This window comes from Equus asinus, chromosome 12, assembly GCF_041296235.1.
Source record: "Equus asinus isolate D_3611 breed Donkey chromosome 12, EquAss-T2T_v2, whole genome shotgun sequence".
Classification (NCBI taxonomy): domain Eukaryota; kingdom Metazoa; phylum Chordata; class Mammalia; order Perissodactyla; family Equidae; genus Equus; species Equus asinus.
In genome coordinates, this window is record NC_091801.1 from 26,673,542 (window position 1) to 26,689,901 (window position 16,360).

Here is a 16,360-nt window from a genome sequence, read left to right on the forward strand (position 1 = left end):
TATATGTCAAATATTTGTGGGAAATAGAGGCTGAACACTTTTTCATCAAGAGCAGTCTGAATGCTCTTACCACAGCAGTTTTATCACTTATTGTATAGGGAAAATCCACAGCTATTTATTTTACGATTTTTGATTTCTAAATTTTGCAATAAGCCCTTTCAATAGCAATGAGCTCAAAAAGTATGTATTTAATGAAAAATAGAGAACTAAATTTTCATTTCTCAAGAAAGGTGAGGATGAATAGTATTGTCTACAGAAATAACATAAAAACCAGAAGACACAAGTCTGTCAAAGAAACATCATCATCTTCTTCAAAAGTTAGTACTTACTTTAAGAAAACTGAGCCTAAAGATGACAGTTCCACGCATATAGCACAGACTGTATGCTTGTCTTTCAGTCTGAGAAGGCTGACTTCTCATTTAGATCAAATGACTGTTCATCCAAATTAATTTTACTTGGTTTTCATTCCAAAATGTCATTGGCATCACTAATAAGTGGGGTAATACACTTAACACATTGGCCCCATTGACAGAAGGAGAATTTTGCGAACAGTTAAATGAGACCACTTTTACATCAGTGTCATCAGAGATTTAAAATAGGAAATTATTTCCAATAATAATTATTTGCTTTTTCTAAATCCACCCAATCAAAGTAAAGTTCTTGGGAGTTTATTCTGTAAAAGATGAAACATCTAACATTATTGTTAATGAGTCATGGAAGAACTTATTTGTCAACCAAATCTAAATGTCTTCCATTTAGAGCTTTTATGAACAAGTCCTCTAAATTCTGGTTACTTTTAAAACTTTAATCAAAGTAGCCAATAAATGGAGCATCAAAAACTTGAGCTTTTGATGCTTTTAGAAAATTGCAATTATTGAAACAATCATGGAAGGCAAGAAAATATTGACTTTTCTTCCTACAAAATCAGTGGAGAAACTGAACAAATTAAATAATGACAGCACAAACAGTGTATAAAATTTAATTTTGAAATCTACAAATATGCATTGGAGTATCTTGAAGTAAAAAAAGTCTTTTGATGGAGATACTCTTTTTTTTTGATAAAAAACTTTTATTTTCTTTTTTTTTAATTTTTATTTTTTTCGGATGTACATCGTATTTCAAATTCTGGATACATTACATCATGTTCACCACCTGAACACTAATTATAGTGCATCCCCTCACATGTGACCCTAATCACCCCTTTTGCCCTCCCCCTCCCCCCTTCCCCAATGGTAACCACCAGTCCAATCTGGTGGAGATACTCTTTTAAATTAGATGACTTTATGTTTTGTGCTGGAATGGAATGAAACTGAGAACGAACATAATTTTGCAACCTCTAAATTTGGAGAGATATTTAAAAGAATTGTGAATAGTGACAGCTTATTTGATGAGTTTTGTCTCATAAGAATATTTGTTGGAGAAAGGTATTTTAAATGAAGAATAAAACACAGTATCTATGTAGATATTTGGGCCACATTATTTACTCATTTCAATATGAATAAAGTTGGAATTGACAATTTCTTCTATTTACTTGAACTTGTGCTGAGCATACCAGGTATTTCAGTACCTGTATGGAGTGTATTTTCACAATAAAAATATAATTTTATTTAAAAACTGTCAATATTTCTCCATAGAAAAGAATCATTAGCTTATGCTGTGTAACACACTACTCTAAAATATAATGGCTTAAAATAACATTTATTGACTCATGATTCTGTGAGTTGGCCATTTGGGCTGGGGTCAGGTGGGTGGTTCTTCTGCTCGTCTCAGATAGGCTCACTCATGTGATTGCAGTCTTCCAAAAGATGGGCTTCCAATGTCTGGTCTGGGATGGCCTCTATCACATGATGGATGGTTGGTGCTGGCTGTTAGTTGCTGTTGGAAATTTCTGCTGGGATGAAAGGAGTGACTGTACTACACATCTCCAGCAGGCTGTCCTGGGCTCATTGACATGGTGATGGACAACAGGGTTCCAAGAGCAAGAAAAGGACGAGCCCGATGTTCAAGTGTTTTTTGATCCCATGTGTACATCACATTTGCTAATGTCCTATTGGCCAAAACAAGTCGTTTGTGCAAGCCTAGATTCAGAGGGTGACACGATTGCACTACAAAGGGACATGCCAATAAGGATGAGAGCAATGTGTGGTCATTTTTTCAGTCTACCACTGTCTTAGTCTGCTTGGGCTGCTATCATACAATACGACAGACTAGGCAGCTTAAAAACAACAGAAATTGATTTCTTACGGTTCTGGAGCCTGGGAAGTCACATTCTGGTGAGGCCCCTCTTCCTGGTTCATAGCCAACACCTTCTTGCTGTGTCCTCACATTGTGGAAAGGGTGAGGGATCTCTGTGGACTCTCTTTTATAAGAACACTAATCTCATTCATGAAGGCTCCACCCTCACGACCTAAGCACCTCCAGAAGGCCCCACCTCCTAATAATATCATTTTGGGGGTTGGAATTTCAACATAAGAATTTCAGGGGGACACAAACATTCAGACTATAACAGCCACAAAAGTTGTGAATAATTTCTAATAAAACACAGTTTTCAATGTTATGAAAAAGTAAGAATAGTATCATAATGAAGAAAAATACTCTATTCAGAAAAATACAAGTGACGCAATATTAGAAACAGAGATGGCTATGAAACTGATTAAAAAATGTGAAATTATGCCAATAACAATTATGTTATTTTCAACTGTTTTGTTAAAAAACAAAATTCAACAGAGTAAATTTTAAAGATCTTATTGGCCTTGGTCAATGCTTCATGAATTGGGCAGCATCCAATCTAGCAGACAGAAAGGTAGGACAAGGAAGTTATACTAGGCAAAAAAGTGAATTGGTTATTAAAGGTTACTTTCCTTTAGGGTATTCCAGAGGTCTATTGGGCAAACAACCTAATTAATGCTGATCATGTGATTCCTGATTGATTCCTTACACCTGAATGGTGTAAGATTCCATTTCTGAGAGAGATGAAATTGAATTAATTTAAGTCTTGGTTTAATGACTTGGGGCTTAGCATAAGCAACTACATTTTGGGCCTGTTGTCTTATTTTTAACAGTTTACATATTAATATAAAGAAGTTTCTTTCTTGCTTTAATGTGTTCAGGTACGTTACTTTGAGTTTAAAAGATTACTTTTGTAAATAATTTTGAATAGCATTTTTATAAGCATGATAATTATGAAATCAATGTGTTGGTCAATAAATAATTTTAAAATTTATCATTGTAACTATTTTCGCCTCCTTTTTCTCTCTCAAAATTATCCACATTTGGGTGATAAATTATATAGCCACTCCATTAATATGTGTCTGTGAGCTCAGGTGGTCAGCTCAGGGAATTGTGGGAGGCTACTATAGGAATAAATTAGGAAAATCACATAATGGAGTTGGAAGTGAAAATAAGGAGACAAAACTGATCTGGAAGTCTTCTAAACCATGAAAGTTAATTATTCTTCTACCATTCTATTTTTCTAGAAGATTTTAAGACCAACTACAGTCCTGTAACATACTAACAGAAGAAATTTCCTTTCAGTTTGATTTGTTTTAGGATCATAGAGGCCTGAAGTTGAAAGGGACTATAAACTTTATCTAGTCCTGAGTTTGCAAATGTAAATGCTCAGAGGCTAAGGAGATAAATACGTAGCAATACAAATTAGTAGGAATTGCTGGAGACAATGGCATATTGAAGAGCACATGCCTTTCCAAAGGGGCAGCCACTCCTCAACTTCAACTATCTTTTGCAGTGTGGAAATATCAGCCTTGCACTATGAGATCTGAATTTTGAAGAGAAGCTGTGGATATGGAGTGTGAGAGAGAGAGAGAGAGAGAGTGTGTGTGTGTGTGTTTTATTGCATCATTTATTTTTCATTGAGGTAAAACTGGTTAACATTATATAAATTTCAGATGTACATCATCATATTTTGACTTCTGTAGAAGACATTGTGTTTACCACCAAAAGTCTGGTTTCTGTCTGTCAACATACAAATGTTCTTCTTTACCCCTTTCACCCTCCCGTCACCCTCTTCTCTGGTATCCACAAATCTGTTCTCTGTATCAATGTGTCTGTTATTACTATTATGTTTTTATCTTCCACATGTGAATGAAATTATATGGTATTTGTCTTTCTCATCTGATTTATTTTACTTAACATAATACATGTTGTCACAAAGACAAGATTTCATCTTTTTTATGGCTGAGTAGTATTCCATTATGTATATATACCATATCTTCTATAACCATTCATCTGCTGATGGGCACTTAGGTTGTTTCCAAGTCTTGGCTATTATAAACAATGCTGCAATAAATATAGGGGTGGATATAGCTTTTTGAATTAGAGTTTTTGTGATCTTTGATAAATACCCAGAAATGGAATAGCTGGGTCATATGGCAGCCATATTTTTAATTTTTTGAGGAAAATTCATTCTGTTTTCCATAATGACTGTACCAATTTACATTCCCATTGGCAGTGTATGAGGGTTCCCTTTTCTCCACAACCCCTCCAACACTTTTTGTTTCTTGTCTTTTTTAATAATAGCCATCTAGCGGGTGTGAGGTGATAGCTCATTGTATTTTGGCTTGCATTTCCCTGATGATTAGTGATGCTAAACATTTTTTCATGTGCCTATTCGCCATCTGTATATCTTGTTTAGAAAAATGGCTGTCCAGATCCTCTGCCCATTTTTTAATCAGGTTGTTTGGTTTTTTGTTGTTGAGTTGTATGAGCTGTTTATATATTTTAGATATTAACCTATTATCAGATGTATGATTTATAAATATCTTCTCCCAATCTCTTTTCATTTTATTGATGGTTTCCTTTGCTGTGCAAAGGCTTTTTCATTTGATATAGTCCCATTTGTTTATTTTTTCTTTTGTTTCTCTTGCCTGAGGAGACATCCAAAAAGATATTGCTAAGACTGGTGTCAAAGAACATGCTGCCATGGGCTGGCCCCATGGCCGAGTGGTTAAGTTCGCATGCTCCAGTTCAGTGGCCCAGGATTTTGCTGGTTCAAATCCTGGGCATGGACATGGCGCCACTCATCAAGCCATGCTGAGGTAGCATCCCACATGCCACAACTAGAAGGACCCACAACTAAAACTACACAACTATGTACTGGGGGGCTTTGGGAAGAAAAAGGAAAAATAAAATCTGTAAAAAAAAAGAAAAAAAGGAATATACTGCCTATGTTTTCTTCTAGAAGTTTTATGGTTTCAGCTCTTACATTCAAGTCATTAATCCATTTTGAGTTAATTTTTGTCTATGATATTAGATAGTGGTCTACTTTCATTCTTTTGCAGGTGACTGTCCAGTTTTCCCAAGACCATTCATTTAGTTTTTTTTCAATTATTTTATTGAGATCATAATGGTATATAACATTGTATAATTTCAGGTATACATTATTATTTATCACTTTCAGTATAGACTACATCATGCTTATGACCAACAGTCTAATTTTTATCCATCACCATATATATGTGCCTCTTTACCCATTTCGCTCACTCCCCAATCCCCTTCCCCCTCTGGTAACTGCTAATCTGTTCTCTTTATCTATGCCTACACCATTTATTAAAGAGACTCCTTTCTCCATTTTATGTTCTTGGCTCCTTTATAAAAAATTAGCTGTCTATAAATGTGTGGGTTGATTTCTGGGCTCTCAATTCCTTTGACATATTTAATATTACAGGTCTGCTGGTGATGAATTCCTTTACTTTTCATGTGTCTAAAAAGGTCTTTGTTTTACCTTCTGAAAGATATTTTTGCAGGGTATAAAATTCTAGATTAACAGTTTTCCCTTTTAGTAGTTTAAAGATGTTCCTCCATTGTCTTCTCACATGCATTGTTTCTGATGAGAAACCTGTGATCAGCCATATCTTTCTTACTCTGTATGTAAGGTGTATTTTTTCCTTTATCTACTTTTAAGATATTCTCTTTATCAGTGCTTTTGAGCAACATGATTTTGATTTTCCTTGCCATATTTGCTACATATTTATTGTGTTTAGAGTTTATTAAGCTTCTTGGAGCTGTGTCTTGATAGTTTTTATCAATGTTGGAAACATTGTGGCCAATTTTTCTTCAAATGTTTTTCACCTCTTCTCTCCATGAGTAGTCTTATATTAGGCTGCTTGATGCTGTCTCCCAACTCACTGATGTGTTATCCATTTTTTTTCAGTCTTTTTCCTCCTCTCTACATTTCATTTTGGATAGTTTCTATGCCTATATTTTCAAGTTCACTAATTCTTCTTCTCTATGATGTTTAATCTGCCATTAATCTCATCTCCAAAAGTTTTATTTGGTTCTATTTTTGAATCTTCCATGTAAATATACAAAATATAGTTATAATACTGTTTTAATGCCATAATCTGCTACTTCTAACATTTTTCTATGAGTTGGTTTCAATTGATGTTTCTCCTCATTATGGGTGATATTTTTCTGCTTCTTTGCATATCTGTTCGTATTTGATTAGATGCCAGGCATTTGGAGTTTTTCTTTGTTTCATGCTGGACATTTTTGTATTTCTATGAATATTCCTGAGCTTTGTGCTAAGACTTGGTTATAGTACTTGGAAACAGTTTGATTCTTCCAGTTACAAACTTTAAAATTTGCTAGGAGGGACCAGAACAGAATTTATTTTATTGATAGTCATTCCCCTACTACCTTTCTGAGTATTCAGTCCTATGCCCTTTGAATTATGAGTTTTTCCAGTCTGACTGGTGAGAACAGGCACTATTCCCAGATGTTGGTGAGTGCTGGGTACTGTTCCTTCTAATCTTTTCTAACAGTTCTTTTTCTCACATGCATGTGCTGATCATTACTCTACTGAACACTCTAAAGGGTCCCTCTGAACATGTCCGTAGGTCTATATCTGTGAAGCTCTCTCCTCTCTGGTATTCTTTCATGTTAACTCTAGCCACTTTGGTCACCCTAGACACATGCTTATTTCTCCTGAACTCAGTGAGTCTGCTGAGCTCTATCTGAATTTCCCCCCCGTGCTGTCACCTGAAAACTCTCTCAAGGCAGGAAGTTGGAGTAATCATAGCATTAACTTTATTTCTTTCCTAACTCTCAGGAGTCATTGTCCCTCATTACCTGATGCCCAGTGTCTTGAAAACTGTTGTTTTACATATCTTTTTCAGCTTTTGTTTGTTTCAAGTGGGAGCATAAATTCATCCATGTTACTTCATCTTGGCCAGATTTGGAAATCCTTGGTTTACTATTTTGGTAGGTAGACTCAGCTTTATGAGCATAATCGTTTCATGCCAAGGGTCAGGGAATCCTGTCAATTCTGCTAGGTGCTGAATATGTTTACACCAATTATGCATTTCAAAACTGGAAAAATAACCACAGGTTGAATTCAGGAACCCACTGGGCCCACGATGAGATAGAACTCAGCCAAAACTCCATTGATCACCTGACCTCCACAAGTCCCTACTCTCACTGAAGGACCACAGTGATTTGAATTGTTTTTTAATTAAAGTTTTTAAACATTAAAATTAAATTACACCATAATGATTTGACATAAATGCAATGGTGTTTTGAATCACTAGGAATTAGTGTCATTTCAGAGCCAGTGTCTGATAATATCTCCAAAGTCTGATTATTTTCCCTTTTCCAATGCATAGTCATTCTGGTAAATGCCTGCAGATCCCTCTTGGAGAAGGATGGGAAGATTAAGAGTATAAACTTTTGGCAGTGTAGCAAGGTCTTTCCTCAAGGGGACCACATTTCCCCTTCATTCAAAATATTCAGGGTGTGTGAATTGAGTTAAATCTGTTAATTGATTGAGGAGCTATGACTATCAGTTTTAGGGATTCTTGCTAGACTTATGTTTCCTAGACTTGGATCTTTTTTTGCTTATACAGATCAAGAAAGTCTTTAGTAGGTTGTGCATTTATTTCAGTTCTAGAAACCCCATGATCAGTCAGTCCATGCCAATTGTATCAGACTATTCTGATTACTGCTTTGGCTCTGCTGCCCATTCGTGTAATCATGCCTACCCTGTATTTGGTTATTAAATACTACCAGTTAGTCCCTGACTTCCTGGGGTCTTATTATCCCCATTGAAGATAGGGGTTCCATTTCCATGGTAGCACTTTCCACCATAATTCCTGGCTTAAAGAAAAGAGCCAACACAGAGCACTTCAAAGATGCTGGGCCTCTCTCAAAAATTTATTTTCCATAGCCTTGGTGAAGGGAATGTCCTCTGGACCCTCACAGAGTCATAGTGAGGGGGTGGGTGAGCAGGTCTTAAATGCTAAATCTACTTTAAAATTCCAACATTCCTAAGCCTTTGGATAACTTCTTTACAGTAAATAAAGGAAGCTCTGTCTTTTCAACCTCATTTAGTATAGGTCACCTTTTTTTATTGAAGTGTAGTTGACCTACAATATTGTATTCGTTTCAGTTGTACAACATAGTGATTTGATATTTTTACACGTTAAGAAATGATCACCACACTAAGTCTAGTTACCATCTGTCACCATACAATGTTATGACAATATTATTGACTGTATTTCCTATGTTATACATTACATCCTTGTGACATATTTGTTTCATAACTGGAAGTTTTTACCTCTTAATCCCCCTCACATATTTTGTCCAACATTGCCACCCCTCTGGCAACCACAAGTTTGTCATCTATATCTATGAGTCTGTTTCTTTTTTGTTATGTTTGTTCACTTGTTTTGTTTTTACTTATTTATTCATTGACGTATAGTTGACATAAAATATTATATTAGTTTCAAGTGTACAACATAGTGATTCAACATTTTTTTATTTGGTGAGGAAGATTGGCCCTGAGCTAACATCTACTGCCAATCTTCCTCTTTTTTCATTCTCCCCAAAGTCCCCCAGTACATAGTTGTATATGCTAGTTGTAGGTTCTTCTAGTTCTTCTATGTGGGATGCTGCCTCAGCATGGCTTGATGAGTGGTGTTAGGTCCGTGCTCAGTATCCGAACCTGCAAACCTAGGGCCACTGAAGCTGAGCGTGTGAACTTAATCACTCAGCCATGAGGCCAGCCCATCAACATTTATTTACATTACAAAATGATCATTCTCATGGGAATAGTTGCCATCTGTCATCAACAAAATACAATATTGTTGACTATATTCCCTATGCTGTACATTACAACCCCATGTATTTATTTTATTTTATTTATTTATTTTATGATTGGAAGTTTGTACCTCTTATCCTATTCACCTATTTTCCCCTTCCTCACACCCTCCTGCCCTCTGGAAATGACCAATTTGTTCTCTGTATCTATGAATCTGTTTCCGTTTTGGTTTTTTCATTCATTTTCTTTTCTTTTCTTTTTTAGATTCAACATATAGGTAAAATCATATGGTGTTTTCCTGTCTCTGTCTGGATTATTTCACTTTGCATAATACCCTCTAGATCCATCCATGTTGTCCCAAATGGGAGGATTTCATTCTTTTTTATGACTGAGTAATATTCCATTGTGTATATATACCACATTTTCTTTATCCACTTATCTACTGATGGACATTTAGGTTGCTTCCATATCTTGGCTATTGTAAATAATGCTGCAGTGAACATAGAGGTAAATACATCTTTTAAAATTAGCATTTTTGTTTCCTTCAAATAAATACCCAGAAGTGGAATTGCTGGATCATATGGTAGTTCTATTTTTAATTTTTTGAGAAAACATCATACTGTTTTTCATAGTGGTTGTGCTAATTTACATTCCTACCAACAGTGCGTGAGTTTTCCCTTTTCTCCACATCCTTTCCAAGACTTGTTATTTCTTGTCATTTTGATAATAGCCAGTCTAACAAGTATGAGATGATATCTGATTTTGGTTTAGATTTGCATTCTCCTGATGATTAGTGATGTTGAGCAATTTTTCATGTACCTTTTGGCCATCTGTATGTCTTCTTTGGAGAAATGTCTATCCAGGTCCTCTGCCTAGTTTTTAATTGGATTATTTGTGTTTTTCGATATTGAGTTATCTGAGTTCTTTATATATTTTGGATATTAATCCTTTATTGAATACATCATTTGCAAATATCTTCTCCCATTCAGTAGGGGTAAGGTATTTTGTTGATGATTTTCTTTACTGTGCAAAAGCTTTCTAGTTTGGTGTCACCCCATTTGTTTATTTTTTCTTTTGTTTCCCTTGCCTGAAGAGACATATGCTAAAAAATATTTTTCAGACTGGTATCAAAGAGCTGACTGCCTATGTTTTCTTCTAGGAGTTTTATGGCTTCAGGTCTTACATTCACGTCTTTAATCCATGTTGAGTTTATTTTTGTATATGGTGTAAGAAAGTGGTCCAGTTTCATTCTTTCTCATGTAGTTCTCTGGTTTTCCTAACACCACTTGTTGAAGAGACTGTCTTTTCCCCATTGAATATTCTTGCCTCTTTAGTCATAGACTATTTGACCACGTAAGTGTGGGTTTATTTCTGGCATCTTTATTCTGTTCCATTGATTTATGCATCTGTTTATGGGTCAGTACCATGCTGTTTTGATTTCTATAGCTTTGTAGTATAGTTTGGAACCAGGGAGCATGATACCTTCAGCTTTATTCTGCTTTCTCAAGATTGCTTTGGCTATTTGGGATCTTTTGTGGTTCCATACCAATTGTAGGATTGTTTGTTTTAGTTCTCTTAAAATCCCATAGGCATTTTCATAGGGATTGCATTGAATCTTTAAATTCCTTTGGGTAGTATGGACAATTTAACAATATTAATTATTCTAATTCATGGGCGCAATATATTTTTTCATTTGTTTATGTCATCTTTAAAGTTCTTTCATCGATGTCTTGTAGTTTTCAGAGTACAAGTCTTTCACCTCCTTGATTAAATTTACTCCTGGATATTTTATTCTTTTGATGCAATTGTAAATGGGATTGTTCTCAATTTCTCATTCTGATAGGTCATTATTACTGCATAGAAATGCAACAGCTTTCTTTATATTAATTTTGTATCCTATAACCTTACTGAGCCAATTTATTATTTCTAATGGTTTTTTTGGTGACGTCTTTAGTGTCTTCTATATATAGTATCATGCTATTTGCAAATAGTGACAGTTTTACTTCCTCCTTTCCAATTTGAATGCCTTTTCTTTCTTTCTTTCTTTCTTTCTTTCTTTCTTTCTTTCTTTCTTTCTTTCTTTCTTTCTTTCTTTCTTTCTTTCTTTTTTTCTTTTGTTTTGTCTGATTGTTGTAGCTAGGACTTCCAGTACTGTGTTGAATAAAAGTGGTAAGACTGGGCATCCTTGTCTTCTTCTTGATCTCAGAGGAAAAGCTTTCAGCTTTTTGCCATTGAGTATGATATTACGTGTGGGTTTGTCATATATGGTGTTTATTATGTTGAGGTATCTTTCTTATATACTGACTTTGTTGAGAGTTTTTATCATAAATGTATGTTGAATTTTGTCAGTGGCATTTTCTTCATCTGTTGAAATGATCATATAATTTTCACCTTTTGTTTTCTTAACATGGTGTATCATGTTGATTGACTTACAGATATTAAACTGTGCTTGCATCCGTGGAATAAATACTACTTGATCATTATGTATGATCTTTCTAATATATTGTTGAATTTGGTTTGCTAATATTTTGTTGAGGATTTTTTGCATTTATATTAATCTGGAATATTGTCCTGTAATTTTCTTCTTTTGTAGTGTCTTAATCTGGTTTGGTATCCAGGTAATATTGGTCTTGTAGAATGAATTAGGAAGTGTTTCCTCCTATTCAAGTTTTTGGAATATTTTGAAAAGGGTAGATACTAACTCTTCTTTAAGTTTTTGGTAGAATTCACCAGTAAAATTGTCTGGTTCTGGACTTCTCTTTATTGGGAGTTTTTGATTCAATTTCATTACTAGAAATAGGTCTGTTCAGACTTTCTATTTGTTCGTGGTTCAGTCTTGGGAGATTGTATGTTTCTAGGAATTTATCCATTTATTTTAGGTTGTCCCATGTGTTGGCATATATTTGTAAGTAGTAGTCTCATGATTTTTTGTATCTCTGTAGTATTGGTTGTAACTTCTCTCCTTTCATTTATGATTTTATTTACTTGGGCCCTCTTTCTTTTGTCTTTGATGAATCTGGCTAAAGGTTTATTAATTTTGTTTCTCTTTTAAAGAACCAGGTTTTACTGATCTTGTCTATTGTTTTGTTGGTCTCTATTTTGTTTATTTCTGTTCTGATCTTTATTATTTTCTCCCTTCTCCTAACTTTGGGTTTTGTTTGTTCTTCTTTTTCTAGTTTCTTTAGATGTAAAGTTAGATTGTTTATTTGAGATTTTTTTGTTTCTTGAGGTAGGCCTGTATCACTATGAACTTCCCTCTTAGAACTACGTTTGCCGAATCCCATAAATTTTTGAAAGTTGTGTTTTCATTTTCATTTTTCTCAAGGTATTTTTGATTTCCTTCTTAATTTCTCCATTGACCCATTGGTTGTTTAGTAGCATATTGTTTGTCTCTATGTGTTTGTGTTTTTTCCAGTTTTCTTTCTGTAATTGATTTTTAGTTTCATATTGTTGTGGTCAGAAAAGATGCTTGATATTATTTCAATCTTCTTAAATTTATTGAGATTTGTTTTATGGCCTAATATGTGATCTATCGTGGAGGCCTTTTCATGTGCACTTGAAAAGAATGTGTATTCTGCAGTTTGGGGATAGAATGTTCTGTATATATCTATTAAATCCATCTGGTCTAATATGTCATTTAAAGCCAATGTTTCCGTGTTGATTTTCTGTCTAGATGATCCATCCACTGTTGTCAATGGGGTATTAAAGTCTCCTACTATTATTGTATTACTGTCAATTTTTCCCTTTATGCCTGTTAATATTTACTTTATATATTTATGTGCTCCTATGTTGGGTGCATAAATATTTGTGATTGTTGTATCTTCTAGGATTGACCCCTTTCTCTTTATGTAATGTTCTTCTCTGTCATTTGTTACTGCTTTTGTATTAAGATCTATTTTTTTCTGATATGTGTATTGCTACCCTAGTTTTCTTTTCATTACCATTTACATAAAAAAGGTCTTTTTCAATCCCTTCACTTTCAGTATGTGTGTGTCTTTAGATCTGAAGTGAGTCTCTTGTAGGCAAGATATAGATGAATTGTGTTTTTTAATCCAGTCAGCCACCCTATGTCTTTTGATCAGAGCATTTAGTAATTTACATTTAAGATAATTATTGACAAGTATGTACTTACTGCCTTTTTGTTAATTATTTTCTGTTTTTTTTTTTAAGATTTTATTTTTTCCTTTTTCTCCCCAAAGCCCCCCAGTACATAGTTGTGTATTCTTCGTTGTGGGTTCTTCTAGTTGTGGCATGTGGGACGCTGCCTCAGCATGGTCTGATGAGCAGTGCCATGTCCGCGCCCTGGATTCGAACTAACGAAACACTGGGCCGCCTGCAGCGGAGTGTGTGAACTTAACCACTCGGCCACGGGGCCAGCCCCTATTTTCTGGTTGTTTTGTAGTTCTTTTTTCTAGCTTTCTTCTTCTCTTGGCATCTTCCCTTATAGTTTGATAATTTCTTTAGTGTTATGTTTAGGGTTCTTTCTCTTTATTTTTGTGTGTGTATTGTAGGTTTTAGTTTGTGGTTACCATGTAGTTAATATATATCAACCTATATATACGTAGTAGTTTATTTTAAGCTGATATTTGCTTAAGTTCAAATGCATTCTATAAGTGCTACATTTTTATTCTACCCTTCACGCTTTATGTTTTTGACGTCACATTTTACTTCTTTTTATTTTGTGTATTCCTTACTTACTTACTGTAGTTAGAGTTGATTTAACTACTTCCATCTTTTGACTTTCATACTAGCTTTTTAAGTGGCTTATCTACTGCTTTTACTATATATTTGCCTTTACCAGTGAGATTTTTTTCTTTCATATATTTTCTTATTTCTAGTTATGGCCTTTTCTTATCCACTTAGAGCAGACCTTTTAACATTTCTTGTAAGGCTGTTTTATAGGTGATGAACTCCTTTTTTTTTTCTTTTTTTGCTTGTCTGGGTAGTTTTTCATCTCTCCTTCAATTCTGAATAATAACCTTGCTGGGCAGAGTATTCATGGTTGTAATTTTTTCCCTTTCAACACTTTAAATATATCATGCCATGCCTTTCTGACTTGGAAAATTTCTGCTGAAAAATCAGCTGACAGTCTTCTAGAAGTTCCCTTGTATGTGACTAGTTGTTTTTCTCTTGCTACCTATAAGATTTTCTCTTTATCTTTAACTTTTGCCATTTTAATTATAATGTGTCTTAGTGTGGGTCTGCATCTTAGTGTGGATCTCTTTGGGCTCATCCTGTTTGGGACTCTCTGTACTTCCTGAACCTAGATATGTGTTACCTTCTGTGGCTTGGGGAAGTCTTCAGCCATTATTTCTTCAAATAAGTTTTCTGCCCCTTCTCTCTCTCTTCTCCTTCTGGGGCACATATAACGTGAATAGTATGCTTGGTGTGGTGCCAGATGTCTCTTGAACTGTCCTCATTTTTTAAAATTATTTTTTCTTTTTGCCATTCTGATTGGGTCATTTGGATTATTTTGTCTTCCAGATCACTGATCTCTTCCTTTATATTACCTCATCTACTGTTTATTCCCTCTAGTGTATTTTTCATTTCAGCTATTGTATTCTTAAGCTCTGTTTAGTTCTTTCTTATACTTTCAAATTCTTTGTTAAAGTTCTCACTGTGTACATTTGTTCCGCCATTCTTCTCCTGAATTCAGTGAGCATTTTTATGAGTATTTATCTGAATTCTTTCTCTCTCATAGGTCATTTTTCATTCCATATTTCAGGCAACCAATGAAACAAACTGTTAGAGCCATTCCAAGCCCATTGACCTCACACATGGAATCTGGTATCCTTGCTTAATGAGCCTAAATCAATAAACTCAGGTTGATACAACTTTGTATTATCTTCACTCTGATCCCCCATCCTTAAGATCTCTTGCACACATTCCTCAGGTTTCTGTCAATATAAATTGGCAAATCATGCAATTTTTTTGATATGTATTGCATCTCCTTACAAGTCATATTTTGTATCTCACCCTCTGGGGCATTTTGAGACTCAAGTCTGGTTACAGTTCTAGAAGCAAGGAGAAGTGGTGGAAATATACCCATGAGAGGATCCACAGTTCTTTGCAAAACAGGTAATTCAGTGAAGGTCACGGTAGGTTCTTCAGATAAGGGGGACTGAACTCTTTAGGCAGGAGTGGTAGAGGTGCTTCCACTGAGAAAGAAGGCTTGGTGGAATTGAGGAGTACAAGGTCTGAAGCTTCATCAAAATCTGTCCAGATGATCACATTCCAATTTTGAGGATCCCATTCCTTCCCAACAAATGTCCTAACTTTAACAAAAAGTACCATGCAAGGTTGAGTATTTAATTTGACTGTGGTTTAGCCACCTGTAGGATTAGACTTTGGATTGGGTTTTCAGAATTTCAATTCTGTAGTCACAGAGGTAAGAGTTATTTTGTTTGCTTTGGTTTTATTGTTAGTTTCTTTTAAGGAAGTCATAGAAGTTTTTCAGATCTCTTATGTGGCTTTAACCTGGGAATTAAAAGCCCTGAACTCATTATTTTTTTCCCTAAGTCCTTCAGCACATCTAGAAGAAGCCAACCTACTCCATTTTACTCCTTATTTTTACTAAAATGCTTTATAAAAATACTTTATCACCCAGAGACTTCTCTTTTATAGGTACTTGATTATAGGTATATACAGGTGGTAATTTGCATAGCTGTTTTACAACTGCTTTCTATGTTCTACCAGTGGCCACTTACCACTGGAAACAGAAATATTAATGCCTTTAAATCTAATCAAATTGAAAGACCAATTCCATATAGTCCAGAAACAATTCAAAGAACTCATCCTTAAGATTGTATTCTTCTAGAACCATTCTTGATACCAAAATCTGTATCAGTTTGAGTTCCATCAGAAAAGCAGAACCAGTAAGAATGCATATATATATGTATATGTATGCATATGTATAAGTATCTATAAAATGAAGAACTTGTTTTATATACACTTAGAAATAAAATTTTAAAAAATAATAAAAGTGAATAAAATAAGGAATTTATTGGAGAGATTTGATCTTATGTAACTGTGAGAATTGGTTAAATAGTTTCTGTAAAGTTGCTGTCTTTGTGCTGATGCACAGCAGCAAAAACTGAAAATCAACAAGAACACCATTAGCATAAGCCTTTATGAAAAAATGCTGGGGACAAGATGGATCTGAGGGAGCAGTTTAACTGGGGAAGAAAGGTGGAATGTTTTCCAAGGCTACAACAGGAGTTAAGCAGAAGTTTAACTAGTCTGTGGAGTGGTTGGTCAAGAGTGGGTCTATGAGGAGGAAGACATTTTTCTTGTGGATGTGCAGCCATT